Below are 20,831 nucleotides of genomic sequence, written 5' to 3'. Positions count from 1 at the left end.
GCTAGTGTTTATTGCAGGCTTTGTGCCAGGAACCAACCTGGAGGCTGTGCATACATTATCTGGTTTTGTTCATACTGCAGGAAACCCATGTTACTACATTAATGTATATTAACCAACTCTAAATCACTTTTTGTTCCCGGTGCAAAGCCCAAACCCCCAAACTCCTGAGCACTGACTCTGCACCCCGATTCTTGCCACTTTCTCTTATTCCTTGCCTCTAGGCATCCTCCTTTCCAGGGGAGCCGCAAGTGCTCCTTCCCATCTCTTTTTGAGAACCGTGACAACCACCGATTCCCCCTCCCCTTCCCCTGTCATCCCTCCCCAAGATGGCAACCCTGCCGGCACAAGGTCAGACGACCTGCTAGGTAATTCGCGCGTGTGACTGCCTAGTAACAGTGTCTCGAGTCCTAAGTGCACCGAACCAGAGGCGGGGTGTGAGAGCTGGTGCGCGCACCCGTAACGTCTTTGCAGCTTCGCTACGGGGCTGAGCTTTGCCTGTCAGCAGGCAGAGTAGCTATTGGCGTCAAAGCGCGCGGTTTTATTTCCCTCCGCTTTGAACGAGGCAAACTAGCTTTTGGTAGTGAAGCAGGTACGCAGTTATCCAACAATGTCTGGTGAGTCAGGACAGCCTGAAGCTGATCCCTCCCATGCAGGGATAGGTTGGCCGAACCCTGAGAGAATGCGGGCTGGGGTCCCGGGAGGGGTGATCTGAAGAGCTGGTGCCCAAGGGTGCATGTCCTGGATTCAAAAGGTTCTTGAACAGATTATAGGCTCACCTCTCCAGTGTGTCACCCCCTCGGAGGTGGTGCCTGTCACTGTGCTGGCCGTCCAAAGGTACCTGTTAGAGGATGAGCCATGTGACACAGTGCCCAAGCCTCCCCTTTATTGCTATGATGTCACTATCTCAGACGAGGTGTACCAGGAGAAGTGCTGTCTGGACCTCAGCTTGAACTGTCTCGTATATCAAAATATTCTTAAAGTTGGCATACAAATGAGAATTTCCAGACTCTCATGTCTTTACAATGAGATAAGGATAGGCCAGAGGAACCTGTGCTTAGGTAACGTCCACTGTGGGGAGACCTCAGACGCTATTTCTTTAGAAACTCCCTTCAGAAATAGAGCACATGAGGAGAAAGCAGAGAGGCTTTTAAGAGGCGGGAAGAGTCATTACTTGGCGATGTGGAATAACGAAGATCCGTATGGAGGTACCTGGTTAACAGACAAGCAACCTGAGGAACTCAACTTTAGCGGTAAGTGTTTGGAACGAATGGCAGAGGGTTATTTTAAAATAGTTTTCAGGAGCTTGCTTGAATGGGAAAAAAATGAAGATGCTTTCATATTGTTAACTGCAAGTCAGGAGTGACAGGTCGACAAGTTTTCTTGAATGACCCAAGGATGCTTAATGAAATTTGAACAGCCTGTGGTTTTTGTTGGTTTTTTCTTTGTTTTTTTGATTGCAAAAGTAGCCAATTCAGGAAGTGTCTGACTACATCTTAAAATTCAGTCTGGCATACGTACCGATGTGGGAGTCAGTATACCTTATACGTTCTTTACATGTTTAATTGTGGTGGAATTAATCTTCGTTTTATTCCCAATCCAATTGTGGAATTAGTACGTTGTGACGGTTGAAGAGCTTATAGATTTTAATTTAGTGTAAGGGTTGTAAAAATTTGCGGTTTTGCATGTTTTAATCTTCATTCGAAAAGGATGTTCCGGAATGTATTCATTTGTGCTTTACATTGATTGAAACGCTGTGTAAGAATTATGTAAATATCACGTTTTAAATGTGTGGTTTTATGGGAAGGCTTGGCATTCTCATTTTCTTGTTTCTTATTATTCACCACAGACAGTACTGATCTAAGAAGTTCAATTTTTCTGTATCAGAAGTAGGAAGTTAACCTGAAAACACTAGCTTGTCATCAGCAACTGCTTGTCGATTAAATTTCTCCTCTAAGAAATGAAATTAAGGGGAATGATAGTACTGTATGCATGAACACGTTTGAAATGGGGAAAGAAATAAAATGCAAAAAATAAAATAAGTACTGGAAGGAGAAAGATTATAATTTTCTGCATTACTGCTTTTCAGTCCTTTTTAAAATGTTGTCACAATACTAAATCATAGGTAATCTTGCTGTAACATGTAAGAGCAACAAACTTGAAAGTAAAAGGATAGCTTAGCTCAAAAAACATGCAATTATAGTCACATTCAGTTAAAGATGTTATAGCAATGTGTAGGCAAGGATGTCTTAAATAACTAAATTTTAAAAACAAGATAAATATTTCTGGGACTTAAAAAGATGGAATGATTTTTATCTCAAGTGTGAAATAAGGCAATATTGCATTATTACTCTAAATGTTGATTACTTTAATTTTTAGAATTGAATATGTAAATGACAAATTTGTGTCCTAAAGAAGAGTTGAGGGGGTTAATACTTTGTGTTTATTTTGTCATACTATCTATTCATTAAAACCATATTTATATTACAAAAGGTAATGTCTGTGTGCCAAAATAAAACCCAATCTGTACATTTAAAACACATTGTGTTAGAAATATTTAACCCATGGGTAGTAAAATATTAGTGATAAAGTCTAGGAAGTGATCATATTGATGTTCACCGTAAAATTTGTTCAAATAGTCAATATAATTATTTCAAATAGTCAATAATAAAATATTAGGGAGAAGTGAAAGACCTGTTTTGCCTTCTCTGGTGCCTTCACTTTTCCTCTAAAAATCCCAAACTCTCAGTAGTTTGGTGTATGTCTTTGAAGAATACAAAAGGAAGTAATGTCTCATTGTGTGATTTGCTATTTCCACTAAACACATCTCAGGTATATTTCCTGAACTTCTGTACATACCATAGCATGGGTGTGTCATAATTTCTGTAATCATGCCCATGGGAATAGGTAATTTGTAATTTTAGGCACTTATTTGTTTATTAGTATTAAATACAAGCATTGTATTTACAAGCATCATTAGAATGTACACATATATTTGTTTACTATGTTCAAGTATTGCTGTTAAATGGCTTCCTTTAGTGAAATTGCCGCCTTAAAAGGTATTAGTATCATTTTTTTTAATGTTGTGGATGTAGACAAATCCTCTCCTGAAAAGGCTGTACAAATTCACATTCACCAGCATATGTATGAGAATGCCCATTTCTCCATATCTTACTATTTTAAAATATATCTTTTGTCATTTTTCTAATTAATTTATAGAATTTCTTTGCTAAGGGGTATTAAAACTTTGTCTGCAAATTGTTTTCTTGCAATCTATTCTTTTTCTCTTAACTTTGTTCATGGTACACATTTGTGTTTTTGAAACTCTTCATTAAGGTTTACCTTGTACACAGTAAAAACAAAATTTTAAAAATACAGCTTGATAAAATTTTATATACATATACACCTGTGTAACCACCACCCTCTTCACTTCAAGATATAGTATATTTCTATATCTTGTTACCCCAAAAGTCTCCCTCATGTCTCCTCCTCGTCCCTACCCTATCTGAAAGCTAACACATATTGTGACCTCAAAGATAGCTTTAAAAAGTAGAAGTTAGCCTGTGCGACATCCTTCTGCCTAAATCTCTCAGGTGGCTCACTATTGCATTTAGGCAGCAATTCAAACTCTACCGGGGTCTCCAAGGCTGTTCATCAGAGTATGGTGAACTTTCTGTAAAGAGCCAAACAGTAAATCTTTTTGTCTTTTGAAGACACATAATGTCTGCCACAACCGTTCACTTTTGCCATTGTATATAGAAAGCAGCCTTAAGCAGTATGTAAATAAATGGGTCTGGCTGTGTTGCAATAGAACTTTATTTACAAAAGCAAGCAACAAGCAGGATTTGGCTTATAGTCTATATAGTTTGCAGACACCCTGCCCTACAGAATCTTTTACTCACCTCTAATCTCTAAGCCCTCTCCTCCACCATTTTGTTCTGGGAACCAGCCTTCTTTTTGATCCTCAAACCACCAGTCTTTCCTGCACCTGCTTTCTCCTCTTTCTGAAAAGTTTCTTTCCATCCTCCCATTTCAGCTCAAATTAAAACATATTAAAAGTGCCTTTTTAAATAAATATTCCTCCCCCACTTATTATATTACCCTGCAAATGCTCTTCATATAATCATAGCTTTCTGAAATTATTTTCTTTAGCTGTTTTATTTTTTCCCCCTACCTTTTTATAAGATCCATGACTTTTTTTTTTGCCTGTGGGCCATATCTTATAGCTTGAACAATGTCTGGCACAGAGTAGGCATTCAGTATTTGTTGAACAAAGGAATGAATGAAATAAACTAATGGTTTTACTAATATTGAGCCACTTTTGAATTCCCACTTGGTCATGATTATTTTTACATCTGTTAAATTAATTTGGTCTATAGGTTTGGTTTTTGTTTTTGTTGATTTTTGCTAGGGGAGTATTTTTTTGAATGAATTGTTTATATTGAGTTAATATTAGCCTAGTAGAATGAGTTGGAAAGCTTGCCCGTCTTCCTATGCTTACAGACATTATATGTTCATTAAAGGTTTAGTAAAATTCCCCTCTAAAACTATCTGAACCTCGTGTCTTGGGCCAGGATTGGGGGTTAAGTGAGATGACTCTTGCAATTTCTTTTAGAGAAAATGATTAAACTAATAATGCTTTTTCAAGAGCCCACTTTTGAGAGTTGGTAATTTGCTAGGGAATCTCATTTCACCTAGATCTCAAAGTTGTACGTAGTAATCTACATTTTTTTACCTATCTTGTCAATTAGGACTCCTTTCACAATCCTCTTGTTGTGTGTTCACCTTTTCTAATGATCAGCCTTACCAGAACATTATCTGTTGTATTGTTGGTTTTTTAAAGACACTTGGTTTTGCTAATAACAAAGTCTATAGTGAGGAGATAGACTTAATTTCTGCTATCATCTTTAATTTCTTCTATATGCTTCCTGTGCTCATACTTTTCTTGTACTACTTTATTGAGTTGAATGCTTGGTGCATATATTTCCTTGTTTTTTTCCTCCAAAAACATTTAAAATTTTGAAATTTCCCATGGAAATTGCTTAGGCTGCATCCCCCAGGTTTGGAAGTACAGAGATTTTATTGTTACTCATTATTGATATTTTCTTATTTTATCTTATTCTATTCTTGTATTTTTGCATTATTGAATTATTGTAGTCATTTTTGAAATAATTACACTTCAGCCCAATTATCTTCTTCAGTGTTTTCCATCTTTCAAATCCATTAAAAAAATGACAGAAGTGATTTAAACAATCGTGTTGGAAACTAGCTGTTGAGATAACTTAATGTGCATCAATTCATTTTGATTATATACTTTCATTACCTTCCTGTATTCTGTTTAGCTTTTTGGGGTCTAAATTTCACTGATATTTTCAAACTTCAGGGGTCTTCGCTGCCATTTCAAGTGAGAATTTTACTGAGATGGTAATATCTTTAAACCTCTCTTATTTTTTTTGACATGTAATTGGCATTTCTTTTTTATTTTCTCCATTCCTTTAATTCTCAATCTCTCTTTCTCTCTCTCTCTGTCTCTCTCATCTCTGTCTCTCTTTCCTTCTTTCTTTCTTTCCTCCTGACAGAGACTCATTTGTTTTCCAGGGTGGATTGCTGGCCCAGATCTTGGCTCACGGCAGCCTTCACCTCCCTGGTTCTCCAGCAATGATTCTCCTGCTTCAGCCACCTGAGTAGCTGGGATTACAGGCATACACCACCACACCAGCTAATTTTGTATTTTTAGTAAAGATTGGGTTTTGCCACGTTGACCAGGCTGGCCTCAAACTCCCGACCTTAGGTGATTCACCCACCTAAGCCTCCCAAAGTGCTGGGATTACAGGTGTGGGTTATTATGCCTGACTTGTTTTCACTTCTTTAATCTCTGAACATTTAGAAAAAGCTTATTAGGCTTAAAGTTTGTTATTATATCAGGTTTTTAAAAATATAATTCACATATTCCAGAGTCTTGTTTTTAATCAATTTTATTTGCTCATTTATCTGAGAGAAATATTGACTTCCATCTATGATGATAGTTTTATCTCTCCTTACATTTCTAAAAGGTTTTGCTTTAGATGTTACTATAACATGTACAGTTTCATAACTGATTAAGTAGTATATTACTGGTGAGTTTCACACTTATGAAATTTGCCTTTGTCCCTTTTGCCTTGAATTTCATTTTTCCTGATAGCAATGTTTGCCACTTCGGCAGTCTTTTTTGGTAGCATTTTAGGACAATGATTCTCAAACATGAGAAGGCATGCATATCAACTCAAGAGTGCCAGTCAGAAAAATAACTTAAATGCTTCCTAACTCTAAGAACTCACAAATAACAACAGAAACACTGCAAAGAATGAATGAGGCAAAAATGAGCAATTGGAATTGGAGACAAATAAGCATTCAGGTACTGACAGGTTCAAATTATACTTACTAAAATGAGAGAAAAAATTAAGCAAAAAAAAAGATTTGGAAAAGTTTGCTAATATAAAGAATACACCAAAACTTAAGTAAATCATTAAAGCAGTATGTTTGAAATTTTGAACCAAAAAAAAGCCAAGAAAATAAAAGAAAGGTATTTAAAGATATTACTGTATCAGTAAAATTCTCACTTGAAATGACAGAGAAGACCACAAAAAGCTAATCAGAACACATGAAGGTCATGAAAGTATATAATCAAAATGAGTTGATGCACAATAAATTATCACAACAGTTTTCAACATGATTGTTTAAATCAATTTTGCCTTTTTTAAAAAATGGATTTGAAAGATGGAAAACACTAACAAAAGGCCATTCAACTGGAGTGTAATTATTTCAAAAATGACTACTATAATTCAATAATGCAAAAATACAAAATTAAACAAGATAAAATACAGATTGCTCACCACCATTCGCAGTGCATGGTTTATTAGATCTGGGGTAGGGCTGTAGAATTTACATTTCTAACATGTTCACTGGTGTTAATGATGCTGCTTGTACAGAGACCACACTTGGAGAACCACTGGAGAGGGGGATGCAGTGGCTCATGCCTGTAATTTTAGCATTTTGGGAAACCCAAGCAGGCAGATTGCTTGAGTACAGAGTCCATGTTGAGACCAGCCTAGGTCCAGACCAGTCCAGATGAGCCAAGGTAACATAACAAAACTCCGTCTTTAATAAAAATACCATAGTCCAGGCGTGGTTATTTGTGCCTGTAATCCAGCTACTTGGTGGGAGGGTGGTGAAGGGGGGAGCCTGAGTCTGGGAGGTTGAGGCTTCAGTGAGCCTTGATCATGCCAAGGCACTGCAGCCTGAGCCACAAGAGTGAGACCCTGTCTCAAAAAATTTTAAAAAAAGAGAGAACCACTGACTTTAGTGCATGCTTGTCCATCCCTTTATTTCCATTTTGTTTTAGGGTTGTTTCTTTTAAAAAGTATATAGCTAAGACTCTGCCTTTTGAACAAAACCAATTACGTTTTTTAAAACATCAATTTAATTTATCTATATTTAATGTGAATAATGATGTTTGTACCTGTTCTTGAAATTCTTTTTTTATGTATAAAATATACCATCTTATGTGTTTCTTTTACTTTTGCAGGATTAAAATATTATTTTTCTTCTAGTAGTTTGGAAGTTATACATTATATTTGTATTCTCCTAGACTCCTAGTGGTTACTCAATGTTTTTGAAAAAAAATTATGGGTATATAGTAGGTGTATATATTTATGGAGTACATGTATTAATATTTTAACAAAATTATTTAAACTTATGTGTTTGTTTCAGTCTCCAGAATTATTCTGAATATATAACATACTTCAAATGAACAAGAGAAGACATTTAGGATTCCATTTGATCATGACACAGTTGTCTTTGAGCATACTGCTATATTAAATTTGAAGTATTGTATTTAGGATTTTTGCCATTATAACTGATTTTCGTTTATAGTTTTCCTTCCTGTATTATTTCTGTTGGAATTTTTCAAGATTATTCTAAGTTTATAAAGTGAAGTGGTACAATTTCTATGCTTTATTGGGCTCTGGGACAATTTATAGCTCAGGGAAAGAGCTATTCTTTGACATTTGTTAGAATTTTCTTGTAAAACCACGTGAACCTGCTCCCAGTTTTGGAAGCCATCATTAGTGAACATTTTTCATTTTCTTCCATGAGTGAAAATATAGTTTAGTTTTTTTTTGCTTCTTATGGCAATACTGGTAATTCATATTTTTCTAAGAGATTAACTATGTCACTGATATTTAAAATTTACTGATATAAAATCATATATAATAATTTTTAAATAATTTTTCTTTGTGTGTATAGTTGTTTACATTCTGAGTATTACATTTTTGTTTTCTTTTTCATGATTAGAATTGTGAAAGATTTAACTTGTCATTACTTTTTCCAGAAAATTGAATTTATCAGTGCTGTTGGTTTTTTTTAAATTGTGGTAGAGTGTTTTCTGATTCATTATTTTTAGCTTTAATATTCATTCCTTCTTCATTTTTTAAATTTACTCTTCTGCTATGATTTTTAAGTATGGTCCAGGGACCTCTAGTGGTGCCCCAAGACATTTTCAAAAAATCCATGAGGTCAAAGCTATTTTCACAATACTAAGGCTTTACTCACCTTTTTTCACCCTTATTCTCTCACAAGTGTACTGTGTAGTTTTCCAGAGGTTAAATGACATGTGACACCGAAGCCAACTAAATATCAAAGAAGATATGAGTATCCACCTGCCAAATTGGATGGAATCCAATTTCATCTATTAAGGTAGATACTAACAAGGCTTGCAAAAATGTAAAACAATACCACACTTCTCACTACATTATTTTTTGATTTTGCAAAATACGGTCATTTTTACATTTTTACAAAAAAAAGTTACTTGTAATTATACATATTAGTTTATTATTGCTATTTTTAATGAACTGATAATTTAAAAAAAATTCTTAGTCTGCTTTATAGTGCAGTGAAATGCTCTTCAGGCTGGGAGCAGTGGCTCACACCTGTAATCTCAACACTTTGAGAGACTGAGGCAGGCAGATCACTTGAGGTCAGGAGTTGGAGACCAACCTGGCCACCATGGTAAAACCCCATCTCTACTAAAAAATACAAAAATTAGCCGAGCATAGTGGTGCACGCCTGTAGTCTCAGCTACTTGGGAGACTGAATTGCTTGAATCCAGGAGGTGGAGGTTGCAGTGAGTCGAGATCACACCACTGCACTTTCACCTGAGCAACAGATTGATACTCCAACTCAACAAAAGAAAAAAAAGCTATTGAAGATCTTTAATAATTTTTAAGAATGTATAGGGATTCTGAGATCGAAACGTTTTGAGAATCACTGTTCTATTGCATATTGAATATCCAGTTTATTTATTTTCATTGTTTCTTTTTTGATAATGAACATGTTTATTTTTATAAATTTACACAAATTCTTTTTTGTCTATAGACAGCCTCTAATTCTTTTTTGGATTTGAGAGATAAAATGTGTATTCTCTGAAGTTTGTAAGTTAAAAACCCAAACTGGGAAAAATGTTAACCAGAAAGACATCTGATTACACCTAACTCTCTGCACCTTATTATAACAGAAACAGAGGCTCTTAGAACTCTAGTTTTACAAACTATGTAGCTCTTGAATTTACTTCAGACAATAAAGGAGCTGTACATGCCTTCGTTTATCAAGAGTACTCCATTGATCAAGACAATTCAAAGCTCATCTGAGATTCATCTGACATTAAAATAAAATCACTAAACTATATCAGATCGAATGTTAGGATCTGTGATTCTGGGCTAGTAATTTATTGGGAGAATCTGAAAGAAAAGTTACAGAGAAAAATTGTGTGTGTTTTTTTGTGGTATGGGCATAATTATATAATACCACTTAAATTCTTATTAAAAAGAAATTACAAGTGTGATTTTTCTTGTCAAAAGTGTTGACTAGGTAAAATATTATGTTAAAAAAGATAGAAATGAAGGGAGCCTTAGCAAAATAAATATTGGTAATAATGCAAATTCAAGTCTTAATAGTTGAGACTGTGGGCTGTGAGAAAGAAAAATGTGGAGACAGTTGCAGATGGAACGTCTCTTAATCCAAGGAAGACTACATCAGGATTACAAATTAATTCTTTAAATTGATAAATACCTTTTAAGCAGTTTTTCAACTTGCCAGTGAGCTTGCAGATTAAAATGTTTCTAATTAAATCATATGGCATATGAGAAAATAGTAAGGGCTATCTAGAAAAATAAAGTGGATTGGAGGATAAGTAAATGGGTCAGTTTTTAATAGGATAGCTAGGGATAATATCACTGAGAAGGTGACCTTTGAGCAAAACTTGGAGGGGAGTGAGAAAGTCACTTGCATATCTAAGGGGAAGACAAAAAATGTAAAGGTCCTGATACAGGCTCATGTCTGGTATATTTTGGGGAGATGGAATTTATACATATGAAACTGAGGTGGAGGCAATACAAAAAAGTGTAATAAAAGAAATATATACTGATATAGATTTTGAGACAGGCTCTCAATCGCTCAGGTTGAAATGCAGTGGTGTGATCATGGCTCGTTGCAGCCTGACTGAAGTGGAATGAGCACAGTTCACTTCAGCCTTGCTGCAGTGAGCTCAGATGCCTGGACTCAGGTGATCACCCCACTTCAGCCTCTAGAGTAGCTGGAGCTATAGGCACATGCACCACACCCAGCTACTTTTGTCTTTTTGGAGAAACAGGGGGGTTTCATCATGTTGCCCAGACTGATCTTGAACTTCTGAGCTCAAGCAAGCCACCGGTCTCAGCCTCCCAAAGTGCTGAAATTATAGGCGTAAGCCATCGTGCTTGGCTTAATTCTATAAATTAAATATATAAGTGCTTAGTAATGGGAATAACATTCCATGACATTGAGGTCTGTTTTTTCACAAAATATCTTATGGGAGGTGAGTTTAGATCCAGGTTTTCCAGGAAATTATTAAATGTAAGATGGAAGGCATTCTAGATGGAACAATGTGTTAGTTAATATAGGTTTACCTATGTTCCAGGCACATGGTAAGCCTTATATATATTTCAGCTGTTAATATTAGGGATCAAATGTAGTTTATGTGAGAGATGTATATAGACTTAGCTGGCAGGGTTTAGCTGGCAAGAAGGATTCGCTTTAGGTATAATTGAGCTACTATTTTTAACTATTAAAATAGATCTTTGAAGTTATCATTACAAGTAAAACAGAATTTCTTTTCTCTTTTTTACATTCTAGATACCAAAATAATTTCCCTTTCTCACCTTGAAATGACCTGGGCTAACAGAAGAAATTTTCCTGCATTGCTTATGAGGATCATACATAAATCAAAATGGTGATACTATGGGAAACCTGATAAAAAGATGACTGAACCATATCAAGTACAAGTAATGATAAGATATAGTATGTGAATTTAAGGTTAAAAATTATAACTTACACACTTAATAGTATAATAACCTGTTCATTTAAATAGCGTAAGTCACTTCAATGTAATTTTAAAATGTACATAAATATATGTTGTATTTTTCTGCATAATTTATTGTACATACAAAATTATTTCTGTATTGGTGCCTTTATTTTCCTGATCTAGGTGGTCTTCTTCCCACCTTTTTATTTTCCTAAAAGTTTTTCTTCTCAGCTATGCTTTCTGCACCACCATATAAACATACTCTAGCCTTTCATATAAAAGAGAAAATAAAATAATCTGCCTTGGCCTTATGACTCTTTTATTCCCTATCTCTTTCTCTTCAGGTAAGCTTCTTGAAGAAGTAGTCTACACTAGATGTTTTTACTTTCTTACCTCCCATTCCTCAACACAATTACTTTGGCTTTTTTCCTTAGCTTATCATTCACTAGTAACTCACTGTCAAATCTGTGTGATACTTTTCTATTGTTTTGACTCCACACTGCATAATGCTCATGAGCTCTACTTCCTTGATATGTTTGTGTTCTGTTTTTTTCTTACTTAATATTATACTGTATTTTCCCATGATATCAAGAACTATTTTACATATTTCATTAAACTTTCATTACAAAAGTATACATGCTTCTTATAGGGAATTTGGAAAATGTAGAAAGCTATTTGAAGATCTTACTACTCAGAGAGAGCCACTGTTAACATGGTGTGTTTTATTCCCTTTCTTGTGTGTGTGTACATCACTTATATACACATATATAAGCATAAACTAGATTTACATATACATATCTATTATATTCATATCATAAATATAACATATATGTACATAGGTACAGGTATCATATATTTCATGTAACTATATATGTCATATATTACAGTAATTTTTCTTTTTTTATTTTATTTTATTTTATTATTTAATTTTTTAAATTACATTTTGGGTTTTGGGATACATGTGAAGAACATGCAACATAGTTGCATAGGTACACACGTGGCAGTGTGATTTGCTGCCTTCCTCCCCTTCACCTATATCTGGCATTTCTCCCAATGCTATCTCTCCCCAACTCCCTATCCCCCACTGTTTCTCCCCTATTCCAGCCAACAGGCCCCAGTGTGTAGTGCTCCCCTCCCTGTGTCCATGTGTTCTCATTGTTCAACACCCACCAATGAGTGAGAACATGCAGTATTTCATTTTCTGTTCTTGTGTCAGTTTGCTGAGAATGATGTTCTCCTAAAAAATGGGAACTATATTCTGAATACAATTTTGTATTATTTTACATTTTCTTAAATATTTGCTCTTATGACTAAAAATTCATCATTCATAACTTTGCAGTTATAAAGTTTTAGCACATGGTATCATAAATTATTCAGTCATTCCTTGATATTTGTTTGCCTTCTCACTGTTGCAATACTTTCTTCCCTGATTTTTAAACTTTACGTATTTGTTGCCTTCCTGTCTCTTTGTGTCTTCATGATTTTGTCCCTGCTTGCCTCTCCAGTTTCATCTCTTCCTGAGCTTTCTATGCCCCATAATAACCAAAGTGCCCTACCTGGAATTTTCTAATGGTAATCAATTGTTTTCTACTTTTCATACTTCTACTTATGTTACTTCTTCTGCCTAGAATGCTCTTCCTTTCAATTATCATCACATTGGCAAAGCCATCTTTAAGATTCAGTTCAGTGCCTAACTCTGATTTAAATCTTTCCATATATACCCATATGCCTAGTCACTAAGGAGAATCAACTACATGCTACTCAGGACCCCACTATAGAGCATGTATAACCCAGTTATACATATCTGTTAATAGATTTGCTAACCTTATTCTACTGTGAGCTCTCTGACTGTAGGGAAGAAGTATTTTATAGTGCTTAAGAGTGTACTTCCTCTAGTCATATGAAATGAATTCAGGTTTTGGCTCTGTTTACCATTTCTTAGCTTTATGATATAGGGAAATTTATCCTTTTAAAGCCTCAGTTTACTCATCTGTAAAATATGGATACTAATTGTACTTACCTTACAGGGTTGATGTGAGGATTGAAGTAGTTAATATAAGTAAAGAATTTACCTATGTTCCAGGCACATAAGTCCTATATATATTTTAGTCATTATTATTAGGAATGACGTTTGATTCATCTCTTCATTCCAGTGCCTAACATAACATCTGGAGTAGAGAACCAGTAAATGTTTAATGAATAAAGGAATGAATTGCCCAAAATCTATATTCATCATTAAGAGAAAGGGTCTGAGAAAATAACATTATTTAAGAAGAAATTAAGAATTAGAAACCACATTAATGATTGCCTTTTAGGCAAGCTGAAGTTGTCACTGTATTTTAATACCGAGAAAAACTCCATCAGATACTTTCTACCTCAACAGATTTCTGTACTTTAACTATACTCAGAGTCAGCAATAATGCACACACTTGTTCTAACATTCCCCTTTCTGATAGCATCATTTCTCAAATAGTGTCTCAGAAATGATTTCCATGTCTTATGTACCAGCCTTGTGTATTGCTATAAATAAATTAATGTAACCAGGGCATTGATGGCATTGTGCCCACTCAATTATATGTTTATCTAAAGTTCTCAAATATGAATATCAAAGCCATTTCACAGTTCAGATAACCAAGAATGATGTCAAAATGTTAAGGTAAAACTTGTAACATGTGATTTGTCTCATTGATTTGACAAATGTGTTGTGGGATCATTCTGTAAGGCACTATGCTAAATACTATGGAAGAATCAAATATAAATAAGATTTGGCCTGTGTCCTCAGAGCTTCCTTCACACAATAAGTTAGTAGTACATTTAGTACTCCCATGGATCTGGTGGCTGTCTCTTCTTTAGATTACCAATATTAGCAGATTTGACAACTGAATCATTATTAATAATTAAAAATTAAATGTTATTTTCCATCACTCTAAATGATCACAGATAATATGTTATATACCATCTGTATACATAAAAGTGACAGATATGTATATGCTTTTACTCTTTCTTTCTAGACCTGTTTGGAGGTTGTTGACAGTTCAGGCATGGTGTCGGTGATTATGTGGAATGCCCTGTGTCCTGAGTGGTTTAAAATTTTGTGAGATGGTTTAGTTTTTCTGCTTCAAGATTATTCTGTTAAAAAAATTATTCATTTAGAATACAGCCTGTCCCCGTGGATCCACAGATCAAACTAATTTCTACAATGGGTTAAGTATTCAATAAATTTGTTGTCTTATGGCTATTTATATAAATTTGCAATATACCATATTAGAAATAAGACCATAAAAATTACTGAAACTGTTAGAACCTAATGAAGCTTTAAATTTATTTGTTCATAGAATTTTCAAGCAATCACATAACCTAATAAATATACCTGTTTATTATTTCATTATTAAGAAAAATCATCTGAGATATTTATTGTTGATTGAAGAATGAGCTCCACTTGGGTTGTACTTATTTTGTTTTCTTTTACTTTTGGTCACCTAATACTAAGTTAACAATGAATATATTTTGCATTTACTACTAGTTTCTATCTCAAAAGGACTTCCGTTAACTTTTGTATTGAAATAATTTCAAACTTACATAAACGTTGAAAGAATGGTAGAGAGATCTCCCATATACCCTTTATTCATATTCAACAATTACTAACATTTACCTTTGCTTTATCATTGTATCTCTCTCTTCACATATATACATATCTATACACACACACACACACACACACACCCATACACACACCATACATACACATGTATGTATCCCCTGTGATCCAGTAAGAGAAAGTAGCAGCCATCATACATACCCCTTTAAGCCTAAACACTTCACTAGTATTTCATTGTATATTTTCTAATAAGAAGAGTATTCTATTACATAATCGGAGTACAATTACCAAAATCAGGAAATTTAAAATAGATACAATACTAATATCTAACCTATAATCAGTATTCAAATTTTGCCAATTTCTGCAATCTTGAAAGGGCTTTTTCTAATTAGTACTGATATCTTGACATCTTAAATATTTTTGAACCATTAAAATTAAAGTATTAAATAATTGTTTTTAGATATGAACATGATTTTATTCATTTTCATTTTTAAGAATTATAGATTACATTGCTTCAGTTTAAATACTGTTTTTGGTTTATAATAGCTTTATTCTGAACCTGAATTTCTGTGTATTCTAAATTTCTCAGCTAATGCATTCAGCTTAATTACTTAGAGAATATTCAGATGAAGGTATCAATTGTTCATTGTTTTCTTAAATATGTGTTTATTTGCAAAAACCTTATATGATTATTTATTAAAATCTTAAGCATTTTGTAGACATTGGTCAGATCTCCCTAGATGAAGAAGTTATTACCTAGATAGTCTGGTACACATAGTCTATTATCTCATTAGTTTTTGCTATAGAAATGTGAGGAACTGAACTGATAGAGATATTGTGATTTATTAAGAAAACACAATAAAAGATGGTGAGAGGATGCTAATTTACAACATGCTACCTCTGCTATATAGAATTATAGGACCAGATTTTCATCATGAAAACTCTCTAAGGTATGAGAAACAATTTATTCTTTCAAGTAAGTAATTGAAGATACAGAAATTATTTTTTAAATGATAGCCTTGGTGAGAATATATTTAAAATGTACATTTTGGTATTTAAAACAGTTTTACTTCTTATTAATGTTAGCAGCAGTCTCTATTTTCTTCCTCATATTTTTGATAAGTAACAGGACTTGGCCCTATTTTTCAGAAAACAATAGACTATGTAAGGCACCAAGTAGTAAATATTTTGACTTTCCAGGCTATATGGTCTCTGTTTCAACTTCTCAGCTCTGTCTTTGTAGACTGAAGGCAGCCATATGTATGTAAAGGAATGGCTATGGCAATATTCCAATAAACATTTATTTACAAAAAGAGGCAGTCATCTACAGCCTGTAGTTTCCCTAGACTACACGTATCAGTAGATTGCAACTCTGGCTGTATATTGGAATCATTTGGGGAGTTTTAAAGAGCCACTGATGCCCCATCCTCAAAGATTCTGATGTAATTACTCTGAGAATGGGACCAAGGCATTGCTATGGGTTTAAAACTTTTCAGCTGATCCCAAAGGTATAGCCAAGGTTGGGAGCTATGCCTTTATGATCTTTAAAAATTACCTATTTAAAACTAATGAGTTTTTTATCCTAGCATTTTCTTCATTTTTAATTGGCAAATAATAATTAAACATATTTATAGGGTCTAGTGTAACATTTTGATCTGTGTATATACATCATAGAAAAACTCAATCAAATATCCATCACCTTACCAACTTACCACTTTTCTGTGGTGAGAACATTAAAAATCTACTAGTCATTTTGAAATATATAATACATTATTATTAACTGTAGTCACCATCCAAGGTGATAGATTCCTAAGACTTATTCCTTTAATTTGACTAAAATTGTACCCTTTGATCAACATCTAGCTTTTTCCTATCACTGCCCACTTGAGCCACCCTCCCCACCCCACCTCTGGTAACCTCCTTTTTTACTTTCTGTTTCTATGAGATTGACTTTTTTAGATTCTTGAAGAGTGTTATGCTAATTGAAATAAGCCAGGCACAGAAAGACAAATACTGTAAGATCTAACTCATAAGTGGAATCTAAAAAGCTGATCCTATAGAAACAGAGTAGAAAGGTGAGTGTCTTATTTATTTATTTATTGAGACAGAGTCTTGCTGTATCACCCAAACTTAAAGTGCAGTGGTACAATCTCGGCTCACTGCAACCTCCACCTCCTGGGTTCCAGCAATTCTCCTGCCTCAGCCTCTCAGGTAACTGGAATTACAGGCACACACAACCATGCCCAGCTAAGTTTTATATTTTTGGGAGAAACAGGGTTTCACCATTTTGGCCAGGCTGGACTTGATCTCCTCACCTCAAGTAATCTACATGCTTTGGCCTCTCAAAATGCTAGGATTACAGGCATGAGCCACCACGCCAGGCCAGAACATGATTAAGTATCTTTTAATGAGAAAAAGGACAGTTCTATAAATCATGTTAGACACAAAAGATGCAAAAAAGTCAGTAATATACAGTTCTACTTAAAAAAGTTAGTCTAATGAGGTAACACCTATGTAAGATAAACAAATTATAGTAAAATAAAAGACTAATGACAGTAAACCATATTAAAAATTTAATAATGTAACAAAGTAATAATGTAAAAAAAGGAAAAAGAAATGAATAAAAATGTAATTGAAGAAAGAATGAACAGTGAAGTAGGAAAATGTGCTGCATGGGAGAAAGTGTTAAGCAACAATTAGGAAAAATACCAGTGTAGCCGGGCACGGTGGCTCATGCCTGTAATCCCAGCACTTTAGGAGGCCGAGGTGGGTGGACCACAAGGTCAACAGATCAAGTCAATCCTTGTCAACATGGTGCAACCCCGTCTCTACTTAAAATACGAAAAATTAGCTGGGCATGGTGGCGCATGCCTGTCATCCCAGCTACTCAGGAGGCTGAGGTGGAACAATTGCCTGAACCCAGGAGGTGGAGGTTGTGGTGAGCCGAGATCATGCCATTGCACTCCAGCCTGGGCAACAAGAGTGAAACTGTATCTCAAAAGAAGGGGGGAGGTAACCAGTGTGAGAAGGAAGGTATTGGGAAGTAAGCACTTTTCAGACAGAGGCCACAGCCCATGCAAATTCCTGGGGCAGGGCTGCTTCTGGTGGATTGCAGGAAAAGCAAGGAGGTCCCTGTGGCTTGAGGAGAGTAAGGAGTGGGAGAGAGGGAGGAGGTGAGGAGAACAGGTTGGGCAGGGCCTGCGGGCCTTGGGAAGGTGGGGGATGTTAAGCAATTTATCTTTTAATGTAAGTGTTATTGGAAATCAAGAAGCAGGAAATAAACAGTCCAATTTGAGTTTGGGGGTTACTTTTTTGTTTTTGAAATGGGGTCTCACTCTGCAAACCAGGTGGGAGTGCAGTGGCATGATCTCAGCTCACTGCAACCTCTGCCTCCCAGACTCAAGTGACTCTTGTGGCTCAGCCTACTGAGTAGCTGGTATTCCAGGCACCAGCCACCATGCCAGGCTAATTTTTGTGATTATAGTAGAGACAGGATTTCCCCATAATGGCCAGGCTGGCCTGGAACTACAGACCTCTAGTGGATCAACCTGCCTCAGCCTCTAATTTACATTTTAATAAAAAGATATTGGTCGGGGTTGGTGGCTCACACCTGTAATCCCAGCACTTTGGGAGGCTGAGGCAAGTGGATCACCTGAGGTTGGGAGTTTGAGACCAGATTGCACCAAACTGGAGAAATCCTGTTTCTACTAAATACACAAAATTAGCTGGGTATGGTGGCCCATGCCTGTAATCCCAGAAATTTGGAAGGCTGAGGCAGCAGGATCGCTTGAACCTAGGAGGCAGAGGCCGCAGTGAGCCAAGATCCTGCCACTGAACTTGAACCTGGGCAATGAGAGTAAAACTCTGTCTGAAAACAAAGAAATATAACAAAAACAAACAAACAAACAAAAAACCTGGGCATGATGACAGGCACCTGTGGTCCCAGCTACTCAGAAGACTGAGGCAGCCGAATCACTTGAACCTGGAAGGTGAAGGTTTCAGTTGGGTGAAATCACCCACTGCTCTCCTGCCTGGGAGACAGCAATATTCTGTCTCAAACAAAATGAAAAGCAAAACAAAAGCAAACACTTCTGGGCTCATGTGATCTTCCTACCTTAGCCTGTGAAATTGCTGGGATTATAAACATGGGCCACCATGCCCAGCCTGGGCCAACATCTTAATGGAAAGGGGTAACTAGTGTGAGAAGGAAGGTATTTGGGGGTAAGCACTTTCCGGACAGAGGGCACAGCCCATGTCAAGGCCCTGGGGCAGGAGTGTGTGGCATATTGGAGGAACAGCAAGGAGGTTCGTGTGGCTTAAGCAGAGTGAGGAGTGAACAAAAGGGAGCAGGGAAGGAGAATGGGTTGAGCAGGGCCTGTGGGCCTTGGGGAAGTGGGGGAAGTTTAGGAGTTTATCTTTTAATGTAGGTGTGATAGAAAATCAGGAAGCAGGGAATAAACTGTCCAATTTGAGGGTTTTTTTTTTTTTTTTTGAGATCGAGTCTCACTCTGGCACCCAGGAGGGAGTGCAGTGGTGTGATCTCGGCTCACTGCAACTTTTGCCTCCCAGATTCAAGTGACCCTTGAGGATCAGCCTCCTGAGTAGCTGGTATTACAGGCACCTGCCACCCTTCCCGGCCTATTTTTTGTAATTGTTGTAGAGACAAAATTGCATCATGATGACCAGTCTGTTCTAGAATTTCTGACCTCTAGTTGATCAACCTGTCCCAGCCTCCAATTTACATTTTAATAAAAAATATTGTTCGGGGTTGGTGGCTCACATCTGTAATTCCAGCACTTTGGGTGGCTGAGGCAGGTGAATCACCTGAGGTTGGGAGTTTGAGACCAACCTAAGATGGAGAAATCCCATTTCTACTAAATATACAAAATTATCTGGGCATGATGTTGCACGCCTGTAATCACAGTCATTTGTGAGACTGAGGCAGTAGAATCGCTTGAACATGGGAAGCGGTGGTTGCAGTGAGACTAGACCCTGCCACTGAACACCAACTTTGGCAACTAGAGTAAAACCCTGTCTGAAGAAAAACAAACCCTAGGCATGATGGCAGGAACCTGTAGTCTCAGCTACTCAGAAGGCTGAGGCATGAGAATCTCTTGAACCTGGAAAGTGGAGGTTTCAGTGGGCTGAAATCACCCACTGCACTCCTGTCTTGGTGCAGAGCAAGATTATGTCTCAAACAAAACAAAAAGCAAAACAACAGCAAACAGTTCTGGGCTCATGTAATCCTCCTACCTCAGCCTGCGAAATTGCTGGAATTATAAGCAAGTGCCACCATGCCCAACCTGGGCCAAGATGTTAATAGAAAGTGGTAACCAGGGTGAGAAGTAAGGTATTGGGGTGTAAGCACTTTCCAGACAGAGGACACAGCACAGAAGAGTGAGAATCTGCATTTTTAACACCCGGAATTGTTTTTCTCTCCACAGGACAAGGTGACAACGGGTCTCCCTGCACAGGCCGTCAAAGCAATTTGAGGGAAACACATTGTAGAAAGATGATGATGTTTTCCGTGAAAACAATAAAGTGACTAAGATCCTTAGCATGTTGTGCTTGGCTTCCGTGAAGGTCCTCAGCGGCATACCTGGACATCCGTCTCGGGATTGGGCTTTGCACCAGAAAGCTTCTGAGATACTCTCTACATCAGATCCGCCCCCGGGGGAGGCCAGTTGCGGGTGTGGCCACCTCTGCGGCTGGCTGGGCTGGCCGCTTTGTCTTTGTTCACACCTTCTCCGGCCAGCAGCGCTGAGAAGCAGGGTTTGGAGACCAAGGCAGGGCCCCTTGGTGGGTGGACCAGGTCGAAGCGGGGCAGTGAGCTCATGGAGCCGGGCAATGTTCTGCTGACAC

General features: G+C 36.6%; 1 pseudogene; it reads left to right on the top strand.

The window, feature by feature from the left end:
* The first annotated feature begins 607 nt into the window (after positions 1-607).
* LOC100412259 (RPA-related protein RADX-like) lies at positions 608-20,514 on the top strand (annotated as a pseudogene).
* The last annotated feature ends 317 nt before the right edge of the window (positions 20,515-20,831 follow it).

Source organism: Callithrix jacchus, chromosome 14, assembly GCF_049354715.1.
Source record: "Callithrix jacchus isolate 240 chromosome 14, calJac240_pri, whole genome shotgun sequence".
NCBI lineage: Eukaryota > Metazoa > Chordata > Mammalia > Primates > Cebidae > Callithrix > Callithrix jacchus.
The sequence above is the reverse complement of the archived record's forward strand: the minus strand, read 5'-3'. Positions and strand labels throughout refer to the sequence as shown.